Source organism: Canis lupus, chromosome 1, assembly GCF_003254725.2.
Source record: "Canis lupus dingo isolate Sandy chromosome 1, ASM325472v2, whole genome shotgun sequence".
In the NCBI taxonomy this organism is placed as follows: Eukaryota; Metazoa; Chordata; class Mammalia; order Carnivora; family Canidae; genus Canis; species Canis lupus.
Window position 1 is genome coordinate 7,794,730 of NC_064243.1, and position 15,271 is coordinate 7,810,000.

Here is a 15,271-nt window from a genome sequence, read left to right on the forward strand (position 1 = left end):
CATATCAACTCAGGACACTGTACACCTGAAACTAATATAATACTGTGTCAATGATACTGCAACAAAAATAAATAAGAACAATCATTTGACCTTGGCAAATTTTTAAAAAATTGTTAGTTGAAAAGGAATAATTCTTGAGAGAGAAAACCTTAAAAATAAATATTATTTTAAAATATAAAAATAAATAAATCCTTGAGATTCACACTCCACGAGGTGCTAGAGGAGCCCTGGGAAAACACAAAGACAAGCCAAATCTTGGTTGGTAACAATTCCAACAATATGCCAGGAGGTCTTTCAAGGAAGAAACAAAACTTAGACACCAGAAAGATAAAACTGTGTGATGTTTCACAAAATAGCAACTTTTCACTGTGCAAAACAATATTACCTAAATGTCAAAACACAACTGACAACCTGAGAATGTTTTTACAACATATATAAAGAGGCTAAAGTCCTTACTATTTAAAAAGTGTTTATGCAAATCAGTAAGAAAAATACCAGCCACCTAATTAGACACACATGGGCAATTTTCAGACAGAAAGGAAATGCAGATTGTCTTTAAGCTTTTGTAAATATGCTCAACTTAATGACTAATGACATGCAAATAAGATACACTTTTAATCTAATAACTACCAAATTGATAAAAATAAAAATATTTCATAATCTTTGTGTATTAAAGCAGGTATAGGCAAACAACTTTCTAAATACATTGTTGCCAAGAAAGTAAGATACAACTCTTATGGAAGATAGTTTCGCAATATTTATCACACTCAAACTTACAAATATATCCACACTTACCTAGGCATTTATCCTATACATCTAGCTCATGCTGGTACAAAGATATTCATGGCATCATGAGTTGTAATAGCATAAAAAAAAAAAAACTGAAACCTAAATGTCCATCAGAGGAGGCTGGATAAATAAATCTTGGTACATCCATACAATAGAATGCTGATATTTGGAGTGGGAGCAGAATTAGTTATACCAATATGGACAGACTTCTGAGACATGGTTCACTGGGAAAATGTACACAATAAAGAATACCATACACTCCCATTTTGTGTTTAAAAAACAGATGCATACATGGGTTTATCGAAAGCATAGCTCTGGAAAAGTATGGAATGACCTCTGGACCGCCGGGCTGGGGAACAATGAGGGGGGGTACTTAGGTTCCAAAGTATAGTACAAATACTGAGGGCACCGCCTAGGTATTTTTTACTATGTTCTTATATTACTCTTTCAAAAACTAAATTTTAGAGGCATCTGGGTGACTCAGTCAGTCAAGCATCCAATTCTTGATTTCAGCTCAGTTCATGATCTCAGGATCATGAGATCAAGCCCTGCGTGGGGCTCTGTGTCAGGCTCTGCACTGGGCATGGAGCCTTCTTAAGATTCTCTTTCCCCTCCCCAGCACTCTCTCTCTCTCAAAACAAACAAACTTAGAAATTTGTAAATAAAAAAAAAAAAAAAAAAACCTAAGTTTTAAAACAATATTTTAAAGACTTTTCTAAAGACCATCTCCAGCAATTCCATGATGTTCAGGTGAATTGCCTGCACACTGTAACAATGAAGTCACTCTGCCCTAACTTCCAGTCAGTGGTGATACGCAGGCAACAGGGGGCGGAGGGGTGAGATGGGGAAGACTAGCACACAGCCTCTGGGGAAGGGCCTGGTGCTCCTCTGAGACTGAAAAGGCAGGTAGGAACCCAAGCAGCTTGCTGGGTCCTTCTCAGTCCCTACAAGTGACACCCCTGGGAGAAGTGCCCTCCCAGGAAGCAGGGGGCCCAGTGGCACAGAGAGGGTCATTGACTGTCACACTGCCTGACTGCCTGCTTTACCACTCTCCAGAAACTCCTTGGTTCTCCTGGAGGAAGGGGACCGTGTGGCTCCAGCACAGAGAAGGGAACGTGGCACAGAGGCTGAGGTGGCCCTGCATGGCCTTGGCGGGATGTCAAGAAGCAGTCTCAAGATGATGCCTGCCTTTGACCATCAGCGTGTGATTTTCTTCTTAGAGTGCCTCTAGCTGGGCAAAACACAAATCTGATGGGCTGCAAAGTTTAAGTGATTTAAACATGCCTTTTAAATGACTTAGAAGCAAATAGTGCTGACATTATTGGAATAAATATGCATGATTTCTAAAGAGTTTTTCAACTATCTTCAAACTTTTTGATTGTGGATCCCTACCCATAAAAAAAAGTTTGAGTATATACCTGCATTCTATGTAAATTCACAGAAGTATACATAGGTATCACTGTACTCAATATCACACATATTATACAACAGATGCAAAACAAATTTTTAAAGTTGAAGATGAACTATAAAGATAAGTAGCAGTTCCACTATTTTCATGCTGCACGTTGGGAAACCATATACAAAAGCTATAAACAATGCTTCCCATACTTTTGCCATCCATATACCAATAATGGGTTTGGGGTGTATACAGAGACCACCAAATTTAGTGAAATTTTTAAGAGAAGATAACAATTTTTTAAAAAATAAAATCAATGTTAAATGTGAAATAATTTATTTTTTCCTGTCATTAAGAAGGATGATATCCAGCTCAGTAGGTTGCCTGATTCACAGAATAGATGGTTTGTCTACTTCTAGTAAAAAGAACATTCAAGATCCTCTGGAAAGACAGCAATTGTTTGGTCACTATCAGGTCTATACATTTTAGGTTGATCATGAATTCAGAAATTGTAAAGAAATTCTTACTACAAATTGCTTATAGGGCTGGAAAGATGCTAAATTGAAGGCCTCAGACTCAAAAACTGGAAGTCTGAATTACATAAATATATGAAATCACAGAAAATAGATTCCTAATCCTCTCTGATTGATCTGGCTCTGGAAAGTATTTCTTCATGTTCTGTGGCAGCATTAGGATGTGGTTTATAAATATTCCCAATAAGACCTCATTGATTTCTTTCTCTGAGAAGTGGGGAAAAGCATCAAGGATTGGGATGGAGTCAAGCTCTCAGTGGCCAAGTTATTTGTGTGCCAGAGTTTGGTCTCTGTAATAAATCCTAGTATTATATTCTCAACAGTAAAAACTGTGATCAATCAGTTGAAGGTGATAGATTCAGGCTAGCCCAGAAATTAATATATCTTTAAACTACCTGATATCACAGAATCATCTTTTACTGGCTTCATCAGGAACATGGAGAAAAGTTTTCGCCTCAGTGAAAATGTATGTGAGTAACTCTCTGGTCAGCAGACAACATATTCTGGTGTTTAAAAAATCAGCTTTGTAGCCTGTTGCTTCACACAAGAGAAAAAAATCAATGGCTATGAGTTCATCTTATTCACAATTTTCACTATTCCCTTCAATAAACCCAATACGACAGTCATGTTGTTGACCATTAACTTTTCTCTTTGAATAAAGACTGCCTAATGGGTATAGTCTTTCTCTCTCACTTTGTCTCTCTCTATCAGAAGGCTTATTCACTGAACATGTGTCTGCTGCCTTAAAAATACTACTCCTGCTCACAAAGTGATTGTGAACTAAACAAGCAAAAACTCTTGTATTATGTATTTTCAGAAAAAGTAAAAGAACAAAAAATATTCAGTGTCCTCCCTTCATCTCCATCAATGCAACACATACGTCCAGAGCTGTTCCATACGTGGCACTTCATGTCACAAGTTCTATGCAGACATAAAGCACGTATCTACACACACACACACACACACACACACAGAAAGGTCTTCACTTTCTACAGGGCTGACCCCTGGTGTTACGAAGCTCCAACAATGCTTTAAATGTTTGATGATGGAATCTTGCCAATAGCTTGATTTTCTTTTTCTATAGACAAAGTGTGTCAATTTTTACAATAAGTTTTACAAGCATCTTGGTGATCAAATGTATAAATTGTATCTATTTTTCTTTAAGGAACTCACCTTTCCATGATCTCTCTGTCATGGGGGATCATTGGTCACTTCTCCATCATTCCAAAAAAAAAAAAAAAGTCAATTTCTAAAATTGAAATTTTTAAATTTGTAGTTATGCCAAAAATCTTCAATCAGTTTACAGAAAAGGTGATGGTCCTTTGTGTTAAAATGACTCAAAGCTTTGATGGGTGATGCCACCACTGTTGTTTACATATGTCTTGTCATATTTATTAGATAAAATTGTCATCTTCCTTATCTTGGTAACACATAAAGATTTATCACAATACCGTGTAACTGGCAGATCTCAATAAATATTCATTGAACCAATACACTGATTGGTTATGATCGCAAATTAGAGATTGCATAACATTATTGTTAGTATTGAGAAAAGTGAAAGGAAGGGCTGAACACCAGGTATCCCAGGGTGAAAGAAGGCAGCGTGCACACAATTAAGATTTATGTATTCGTTCAGCCAGTCCTGACAGAAGACACACATTGAGCACCTCGGCTCCAGACCCACCGCTTACTGGTTGTGAGCTTGCGTAGACCATGCTGATTTCTGGCTCGTACTGTTCTCTCTGCCAGGAACGCTCACACCACCCCTACACCATCAACTCTTAGCACAATCCTCTAATCGGCCTAGACAAAACCTAAAGGAAAACAGCTGAAACTCAAGGGAGAGTCAGTGTCAAAAACCCAAGAAAGAAATTCCATGAGCATTGCGCAGGTATAGGATGTAGGATGTGTTGTAGCATTTACCAGCAACCAAATCTGATTCAATCCAGAACTTACACCTTGTTGTTCTTAGACAATAAAACATTTCCTCTGTAGCACCACATGGTGCATCTCCGGGACAGGTTCCTCCTGAATCCTCTTTAAAACGGTCTTGGAGGTACTGAGGCCAAAAATAGATGTTCTCCTTCTACCTGGTGCTCCCTTCATTTGATGCATCACTTTGACCCCCCACAATAGCCAGAACCATTGCATACATGTACTGAGGATGCACGATGTGCCGGGAGCGTTATAAGTTAATCCTCAGAGTCGCCCTATAACCTGGGCATTTTCATTGTCCCCATTTTAGGGAATAGGAAACTGACCCTTAGTGAAGTAGGATTAATTCACCTGAGTCTTAATTCTAGTAGAACATGCAGACCCCAGTCTAAGAAATATTGGAAATATTGTGTTGAAGAAGAAGGTCTGGCTTCTGTCAACTTAAAAAAAAAAAAAAAAAAAAACCTTTATCAGTTATAAGGATCAAAGTTCTCTTTGTGCACAATTCACACTCATTTAGAAAAAAAAAAGCTTCAGTTTCTTAGGGAAAATGAATTTTTTGGGGTGGAGGGTACAATTTTTTTCCTTTAAAATGAGTGTGGGGAGACCTGGGTGGCTCAGTGGTTGAGTGTCTGCCTTTGGCTCAGGTTGATATTCCAGGTTCCTGGGACAAAGGCCCCCATCAGGCTCCCCACAGGGAACCTGCTTCTCTGCATCTCTGCCTCTCTCTGTGTGTCTCTCATTAATTAATTAATTAATTAATTAATTAATTTTTAAAAATTCACCCAAGTCTTACACCCAGCACACCTCAGCACCAGAATTTGAAGCCAGATCTATCTGGTTCCAGAGTTTGAAATCCTACATGTTCATTTATATTGTCAGTGACCCCATATGACTCCACTCAGAAGTGCTTTCCTTGGTTTGCTCCCATGTATATGCATTGTCTTCCTTACTGCCTTCCGTTATTACCGACCCTGCATGTCAGGCTCTGGGGTCCTACATATTTCTAGGTAGCATCTTCATCAAGAATGGCCCTGATGTGATAATATCCCCTTTTTCATCCAGAGGTTTGTTTCGAAACTAATAGAGTTTATGGACAATGGCATTCTTTCCTCTTTCTCTCTCGAGATTAACATCTTAAATATCAATGGTGATTGCATATTGGGAGAGAAAGATGAGAATGGACACAAAGTGCCCCAAAACTTCTGCCTGAGGTGAAACGCACAAGATGAGTGATGATTAGTAAATAAGAAAGCCACATTAAAGAAAATAGGTTTAATAAAATGTTGATGTGCTCTCTTTCTCCAAAGGTTAATAACCAGTGTTAATAACACTTCCAAGCTGGTATTTCACTGGTGCCTCTAAGTTGTAAACATGAAACTTACTTCCCAAACTCTGATTCAGTTCATCAACCAGAATCCAGCACTCCTTAAATGAGTGCTGCCTCATTGCCATGAACGGCAATAGAGAAAACAAAAAAATAAATAAACAAACAAACAAAAAAACCCTTTACATGATTCTGGAACATAAGCTGATCAGGGAATGAATTTCTCCTAAATCATCCTGCTCACAAAAGATGATCTCCTTATGAGATTTAGAATTCTATAGAATTAGTAGGTGTATTTTTTTTAAGAGAACATCAACTTCTCCTTCAGGACATTTGTGTCTTTGATATTGAAGAAAGAACTAGATTAATCCTGTATTAATCCTGAGAGCGGTAATCCTGTCTTTATTTTCAAATCCTTATCAGTGCAGTGTGAGTAGCACTGAAACAATCATCCTCTCTTCTACTTGTCGGTGCATCATATGCCAAAGAGATTTTCCAAAGGACTCCTACCATCTTAAGATCACACTTCCCAGGATCCCTGAATCAGTCCAAAAAGAGAGAAAATTGGATTGCAGAGTGGCTCCCAGCCCTGACGGTCGTTAAGTTGCTGCCAGATAACCTCTGGCATCGTGCAGGAGCTGGGGAGTCCCAACTGCCAGTGGCTTCTGCCAATGACGGGTCTCAGCAGAAGCCTCTGCTCTCTCCAGAGCAGGAAACTCCTACTTGGTTTGTCAACTGTAACTGCCAGCAGGCATTTGCGGTCGGTAAGGAGTCTCAAAAGTGTACTAACGGGCCCAGCGCTGGCGGAGGCCTCCCCTCCATAATTGAATCTGAGCATGTGGGAATTCCCTACTTTGACTCGACTGCAGGAAGCTTGACCGGCTCCTTCATTCAGGTCCCCAGCTGAATCGACTCCTGTAATCACACCTGGAGTCTGGCCAAACCCCATCTGAGTCTTACAACCGGGGAGTGGATTCCTTTACATCGGCAGGACCTCTCACCGACTGGCCAGTGCTTCGCTGTCACCAACGCTTATGATATTATAATTATCATCAATAACAAACTACTTCAGAGAACCTTTTCTATGTAGAGCGGTCGGTGGTGTGCAATTTCCCAAAGACCAAAGTTCAGCACACCTTCCATGAGTCTCGGGGGACTTCTCAGTCAGAAATGCACATGCAGACACCTCCACAAGAACCCTCTGGAGACAAAAGGCAAATCACTGTTTCATTTTACATCATTTAGACGACACTTCAATAAAAATTCTTAAGGAAAACTGGAGAAAATGTCTCAATCTGTAAAACAGATTTTACAAATGAATTATCCATGCACATGGTATGCACGCCAAATCACGGTTGTCAATGTCCAACATTTTACTTTATTCTGACTCTTGTAAAGCATAGTCATCCTTTGAACTACTAGGGAGTGGCTCATGATGAAAGGCTTCTTCCCAGTTTGAGAGCTTTCAGGGAAGCTGGCGCTTCCACAGAGTGTCCAGGAGCAAAGTCAGATCAACGGCATTTTGTGCACACTGCATTTGGAAAGCAGTGCGTCCCCCGCCCCCTGCCATCCAAACCCCCAATTAGCAGCAGTAAATGTACAACGAGGTGCTTGATCATTCGCAGAAAGTTCTGCCTCTTACCTGCTGAGGGTACAACTCAGTGTCTTTACAAGTTTTGGCTGAATGTATTTAGTTGCTTTTGAGCTGCACCTGAGGAAAAAACTGAACTGAACCACCTGAGCCCCTCCAAGGGCTGCCCTACCCAGGGAACCTGGAGGTCCCTCCTTTGTCTACCCACCCCCACTGCTGGAGCCTGCAGGGAGTCATGCCAGGGGAGCCTGCCTGCCTGGCAACCAGCTCAGGCCACTCAGGTTTGGGAGAGGAGGTGGTGCACACTGTAATGGGGCCAGCTAGAGCAGAGATGGCCTCTGCAAGACCTTAACTTGGAATCTGGGATCGACATCATTCGTGACTGTGTGCCTAGAGAGGCAGAACAGCCACCCCAGCAACCTCCTCCCATCCCCATCCTAATTCTTCCTTTTCCTTATCTACTACCTTATCTACTACTTCCTATCTACTACCTGCGCCATTTGACCTTAACAACAGATTGAGTCACTCGCTGCCTCCCCCTGCTCCTCACCGCCCAGGCTCAGCACCCTCCCTCACGTGGAAAGGGGGTAGGGCCCACACCACCCTGACATGGCCAGAGAAGCAGAAAAGGCAGGGACTAGTGTCAGAGCTGCAGGTGAGTTCCTGCTCCATCGCCAACTGACACGATGCCTCTGGAAAAACTCTCAGAGCACCAGGGTGTTTCCTTTGGGTTGGTTGCTGGTTTGTGTTCTAAGAAAACCTCATAGGAATGGAAGTCATGTGACTCTCAAGTCTTTAATTAAGAATGGGTGTCCTTCTCCAAGGGGATGCTCCTAATTATATTTTGCTTTTTAACACTGATGATCCTTAATGTTTGTTTAGAACGGAGGTTCTCAGTCTTGGCTGTACAACAGAATCACCTGGAAACTGTTTAAAACTCCTAATCCCCTGGTCACATGTCAGATCAATTAAGTCAGAATCATTGAAGGTGAGACGCAGGCATGAAGCGTTTTTAGAGCTCCCAGGTGATCTCAGTATGTGGCCAGGGTTAAGAACCACTAGTTTAAAGAACCTCCCTTAACTAGCTTTTAACTCTTTTGATTTTTAGCAGTTTTACATGTGCTGCAATACAGTCTCTTCACGTAAAAAGTGTAATAATGGTAATAACTAGTGCCCCTTATTAAGCGTTTGCTCTGATGGAGGCATTTTGATAAAAGTTAAAGATGACTATTTCAATCAAAATGAAGTCAAATACATGCATTAGGAAAACTGATGGGATTTCACGTTTGTAAATATCTATAAACTGACATATTTCAATGTGCATGGGAGATGCTTGGAAAAGGATAAACATCAAACTTCTAACAATGATCTCATCTGGTGTGTGGAATGAGATAAAAAGAATGGTCTTCCATTTATTTTCAGATCTTCTTCACCTTTAAAATTATTACAAGGACGATGTGTTTTGAAATTTGAAAATCAGGAAGGAGAATTTCTTTGGGATGCAGGACTTTGAGCTGGAAGTTAGGACTCAGAGTTGGCAAACTAAGGCTTACCCAGTAACAAAGCACGGACAGCGAGAGTGGTCACTGGTAACCAGCCACCTGATGGCTTGGAAGAGCCAGGTTCTGGCACACTACTGTCCCTGGACGACACACAAACCCCTTTGCAACGGCTGCCATGTCTATCAATTGAGAAAAAGCAAGAGTAATTATTTAGGGTTGTACAGGGGGACCTAAATGAAGTCAAGAGTCTGAATATTAAATTTGTAAGAGACTTTGTGGCAGAAAGGCGACAGGAAGGAAAGAAAACAAGTGGACTGGGGAAGAGACCAGACAGCAAAGAGATGCAAGAATTCAACCTGGTTGCACAGCTGGCAGGAAGTCCAAAGACCCTGGAGGTCTCTGTCCTGACCCCGAAGTTGTGAGGAAGGTGCGGAGAGCAAGATTCTCACCCGCACTTAGCATTCATCGGATGCGAGACGGCAAAGTGTCAAAAGTCTCCTTAGGGCCAACACCGGGGAGGTGGGGTCATGGGCAGCTCTCCTCTGGACACGGGACCCCTGCTATGGGACAAGCCGGGATGCCCAGAGAAGAAGCATGAAAAGAATCAAGTTTCCCTTCTCTTTTTAATCTTATCGCACTTTGTAATAAAAATTGTATTTACCTAAGGAATACAACATGATGTTTTGATAAACATTCACATGGGGAAATGATTACGATAGGCAAGCGGATTAATATACCCATCTCCTCACATAGTTACCTATTTTTGAGTGAGTGTGGGTGGGTGGGTGGGTAGGTGGATGGGTGTGTGTATGTGGATAGCGCTCGAAATCTACTCTCTTAGCAAACATCCAGCACACAATACGGTATCATTACCTATGGTCCCATGCTGGACATTCGTGACAACATGCATGAAACTTAAGACATGATGCTGGGACACCTGGGTGCCTCAGCGGTCTCAGTGTCTGCCTTCGGCCCAGGGCGTGATCCTGGAGACCCAGGATCAAGTCCAACATCGGGCTCCCTGCATGGAGCCTGCTTCTTCCTCTGCCTGTGTCTCTGCCTCTCTCTCTCTCTCTCTCTCTCTCTCTCTGTCTCTCATGAATAAATACACCAAATCTTTTTTTTTTTTTTAAAGACATGATGCTAAGTGAAATAAGCCAGACACAGAAAGACAAGTGCTGCATGATCTCACTTGTATGGAGAATCTTCAAAAGTTGAATTCATAGTTGGAGAGAGTGGAACTGTGATTACCAGGGGCAGGGAGGTGAGGGAAATGGGAAGATGCCAGTCAGCAGGTACAAAGTTGCAGAGAAGCAGGATGAATAAGTACTCACTCTTCTCAACTAGGGTGTGGAGGAGGGCTTGAAAGACCTGGGATACTCATAGTACAATTAGGCAGGATTTGGGGGAACAGAGAAGCCAGAAGCTCTCACGGTGAAGGTTGGGCTACAAAACAGGAGGATCACAGGACCTTGTAACCACCCCAAGAGGCCTGGGCCTGACTGCCAGAAAGGAGACTCAAGGAACAAAGCAAGAAGCAAACCATCATGGTGGGTGTTCAAACCCTGAGTGTGATCTAACATTTCCCAGCTTTCCAAACGCCAAGGCAGAAATCACTGGTGTATTTCTTACTTTATGAAGCTCAGGACGATGGAAGTCTAGACAGGGGTGAGCCGCACTACTGGACCCAGCTCCTCCTCCTGGAAGCTTGGGGGCGCTGAAGCCCAAGATGTGGGGCAATATGACAGGGCAGTGTTCCTCAAAGGGGCGTGCACTGTCCACCTGCCTCAGTAACACCTGGGGTATCCATTAAAAACACCAATTGCTGGGCTTCTTTACAATCCTGCTGGACCAGAATGTCAAGGAAGTAGGGCCAAGAACCTGAATGGTTCCCAGAATCTAGGTGGCATGATCACCCTTCATGAGCATGGCTGAAACGGTGGTGGCTCGAAAGAGCTGGCGTCAGATAAACCTGAGACATGCCTCAGCCTCTTGCTGCTCGTGTGACTCAGGCAAGTCACCTAACATTCTCCGGTCTCAGGCCTAATGCCTTCATTATAGCTGCTGGCATAGAGCCGTCCTCAGAAAATGGTGAATAAACTCTATTTGTCACAGTGAGCCAAAGTACCAGGGGCCAGCCCAGGGCACACGCTGCACCTATTTTTTCCTACTTTTTTAAAAATTTGTTTACTTGAGAGAGAGAGAGAGAGAGCTGGAGGAGGGGCAGAGGGAGAGGAAAAATCTCAAGCAGACTCCCCCACTGAGCACAGAGCCTAATGCAGGAGCTCAGTCCATGACCCTAAGATCATGACCTGAGCCAAAACCACGAGTCACACATTCAACCTGACTGTGCCACCCAGGCGCCCCTCCTGCCTACTTCGATATAATTCTATACTCCAATTCTTCGATTTCTAGAACATTCTAAAAACTCAAATGGCCTTTTAATATCTTTGTGATTTATATTATAGATATGTACACATGCATGAGTTAAATAATTCTGCTAGTGTAAAGAACCAACAAAGATTTTTCTAATAAGGGATAAGATGAAAGCAACAGAAAACACCCTATTTTCTGCCCCATCTCAATCCAGGAAATAGTTCCTTATTTCTTTCTAAACTGAGTGATACTTGAGACCTTCAATGACACCTCTACCATCTTCTACATCATAGTCACAGATTAACAGTGCACTGATTAGAAATCTTAATTTCAGTAATAAACCATTTACCTTTATCGGGGAGAAAAATCTAATTTGTAGTTAAAGTATTCTTCTAAATATGTAGATTATATAGCTTCTTTCTACACATTTGAGGAAAATTATAGGACACAGCAGAAATTTGTTAGAAATTAATTATTTGAATGTGCATAAGCTGGAACTAATTAGATGCATGAGGATTATAATAATCAAGATGTAGGAGATGTACGTCTTCTCCACGCATTGCTCTGAGGGTGTGAGGGTGCAGAGGGGAAGCACAGGGAACTGAAAATTTGGTGTCCGGGGCCTCAAAGCTCTGACCAGGCTCACTGCGGACTGCGCACAATCACCTTCCTGAGTCTGATGATTAATTTGGCGTGTCATCTCACCTGGGCCATGGGGTTACCCAGGTATCCAGTTAAACATTATTTCTGCATATGCCTGGAAGGGTATTTTGGGATGAGATTAGCATTTGAATCTGTAGACTCAGTAAAGCAGATTGCTCTCCTTTTCCCATGGGTGGGGGGGCGGCGCTAATCCTGTCCTTTGAGGGCCTGCACAGAACAGAAAGGCTGAGTGATGGAGAATTTACTCTCCCTGGCCTGTTTTTGAGCTGGAACATTGGTCATCTCCTGCCCTAGGACTCAGACTCAGCCTGGGACTATCCTGTCCATTCTCCTCAGTCTCCAGCTTAACAATTCCTTAGAATAAAATTATATATTATAATAAATACATTATGATATTATATCATAATAAATAATAATTCATTATTATAAATATAGGTGTATTTTATATATACATATATAAATATCCTGTTGATTTGTTTCTCTGGGGACTGCAGCTAATAAACTAAGTCTGTGTCCTAATCTCTAAAATGAGGAAATCATCATCTGTTGTTCTTCAAGATCCCTTTCCTTTGCATATTCAGTGGGATTTGAACACTGGCTGCTCCTGTGATTCAAACGTCTTTGGAGAAAACACTGAGCTGAAAGTTCAATGTCTTAGTGAAAGCAGTTAGCATTTATGTGGCTTGGATGCTTATTCTCACAGTAAATGGAGTCTTTTATTAACCAACACACTTGTATGGTTAGAGCTTGCTAGAAGCACCCCCATTTGGTAAGGAGGACTACTTTGCACTTGCCCCTTTTGGGGACCTTTCCTTAGATTAGTTAAAGCCCACAGATTTTAAATATAGACTTGGCCAACTGTCCTTCATTATAGCACAGTGGTTTGAAAATAAGGACAAATGCCATGTTTAAAATCAATGTTGTGACTGGGTTTTAGCAACTCACTTTAAAGGAATGGACGGATTACTTCTGCTTGGATCCCGCTCTTTGGGTTCCTCATGGCTGCATGCTCTTAAAAAAGTAAACACTCAGGGTTGCTCACCAAATGATGGAGTAGCTCAGGACTTGTTCCTAGCATGTGATGTAACACATGAACTAGAAGACTCACTGCTCAGAGAAACACCTCTCTGGACCAGGCGGGGAAGGACCCAGGTTTATCAGAGATCTGGGGCCACCGGAACACTTGCCCTCTGTGCCACCATCTTGCTTCAGTAGTAAGACGTGAGAGCTCTTTTTTCCTCCCTTTCTGGCTAAGAATCTTTCTTTCCTTTCCCATTTGGCTTTTTTAGTCAACCAATGATGAATTGACGGCCACGTACCAGACACTGCTTCAGACACATCAGTGAATAAAACAAAGGAAGACTTTTGCCCTCCCCATGTTAGTAGGGGAGAGACAGACAACAAACATAATAAATAAGTAAATTAAGTAGCATACTAGAAGGTGAGCGCTACAGAGGAAGGAAAGATGGAACAAGGCAAGAGGGATTGAGGGTGCAGGGAGGGAGCTGGTTGCGTGAGAAAGGGGTGGGACTTGACCACGGGTGTGACCTACTCAGGTCTTCCTGTGGTCCCATCAAGAAGTCATCAGTCTGGCCCACCCAAACTAGTTGCAGATGTTATATGTTAGCATGTTTTTTAAACTATAAAGCATTATAAAAATGAAAATATCCATTGTAGCAACTATCATGACCCAACTTAAATATACAAAGAATAACTGGAGATACCCCTCTCTCTCTCTCTCTCTCTCTCTCTCTCACATACACACACACACACACACACACACACACACACACACACACCCCTCCAGTCCATTCCCATTACCAGGCTTTACCCACACGTCACTTCTGTCAAAGCAGTTCTCTGAGTGTTCTGTTTCCCGTATTCAACATGGCCTGGAACTCTCACCTTCTCCCCATTGCTTCTGAGGCCAACATCTCCGTGGCGAGAGGCCCATGATCTAGAATGCAAAATCAGATTATACCACACTGTATAATGGGGAAGCTTTACAGCCCCCCAAAGCCAAGTGATGCTCCCTTTTATAACCTGCTCTTTCATATAAGCTTCAGTAGGACTTCTTCTCAGTCTAGATGGGTAATTGGGACCTGGCAATATTTGGGATAGTTTGGTGGGGTGTTTTTTTTTTTTCATAACGGGAGGGAAAATGACCATTTTCTCCATCCCTAAACTAATGGTGATTTTCGTCTTAAGCATTGAGCTTCTCCTATGTGATTTAGCTGATTTCCTCAATAATGCTTCTTTTACCTGCTAGGTTGGCTGCGACATCATTTCCCAGAACACTTGATTGCTTGGCTTACATTTCAGACATGTCTCCCTTGAACTTGCTGATTGCTCAGATCCCTGATTCTCCAAGCTTCTTCCCTTTTCTGGTACCTTTTAAACTTCAGAGACTTTGAACTTTCCTCTCCTTCTGAAGTGGCCATAACCTGTTATATGTAACAGCATTAATGCTGACATGGATAAAGAATTAGCCCTGAGGCTGGCAAAAGTCCTGTAGTTCCGAAATCCCCACTAATAAGACTGCCCTGCAGTTAAACAGCTATAACAAACAGTAATAGCCTATCCACATCCATTATACAGCAGGATGCCCGCTGCTTTATTGACTGGCAGAAAACAATTCCCATTTCATGAAACAATAAAAATTAAATTGAGTGTAAACTCTCCCAAGGTCACTGCCTCTAACCTTATAACATCAGCAGTGAGGGCTGTAAACCCCACCGTGTACCATTTGATCCACAAGACGCTGGAAAGTCGATTCCTAAGCTGTGTGCACAGCATCCCATGGGCACCTGGCTGGGCACTGCCACCCACAGACCTTGTTGTCAGAAGTGGCAGGGATGCTCTTTCACACCTGGAGTCTGGCAGTTGCCTTCCTGATGGCAACTGCTGCCTGGCCAGCCCGCCACGTAATGTGGCACACGCATGTCATCTTGAGTTATCTTTGGCAGCCTTCACTCTTGGAGGCGCAAGGAGTGACTGCCCCAGCACTGACTGGCCTCTCGATGTGACCGCCAGCTCCAGGACTGCCCAGCTACTCATCCTCCCCCTGTGACCCCAGGACCCACCACGGAGAATTCAGTCAGATTCTGGCAACTGACCGATTCATAGGCCCCGATTTCACAACAGTAAAGCCCTCTGCAT

General features: G+C 42.4%; 1 long non-coding RNA gene across 1 annotated transcript in view; it reads right to left on the reverse strand.

The window, feature by feature from the left end:
- Positions 1–5,797: 5,797 nt before the first annotated feature.
- The window catches only part of LOC112643986 (uncharacterized), a 42,956-nt gene continuing 33,482 nt past the window's right edge, over positions 5,798–15,271 (reverse strand). The window contains exons 8-11 of the long non-coding RNA XR_003126033.3: positions 13,948–14,069; positions 9,125–9,252; positions 7,623–7,691; positions 5,798–7,181 (exon numbers count right to left, since the gene is read on the reverse strand). This is a non-coding gene — a long non-coding RNA (uncharacterized LOC112643986). The remainder of the gene's footprint in view (positions 7,182–7,622; positions 7,692–9,124; positions 9,253–13,947; positions 14,070–15,271) is intronic.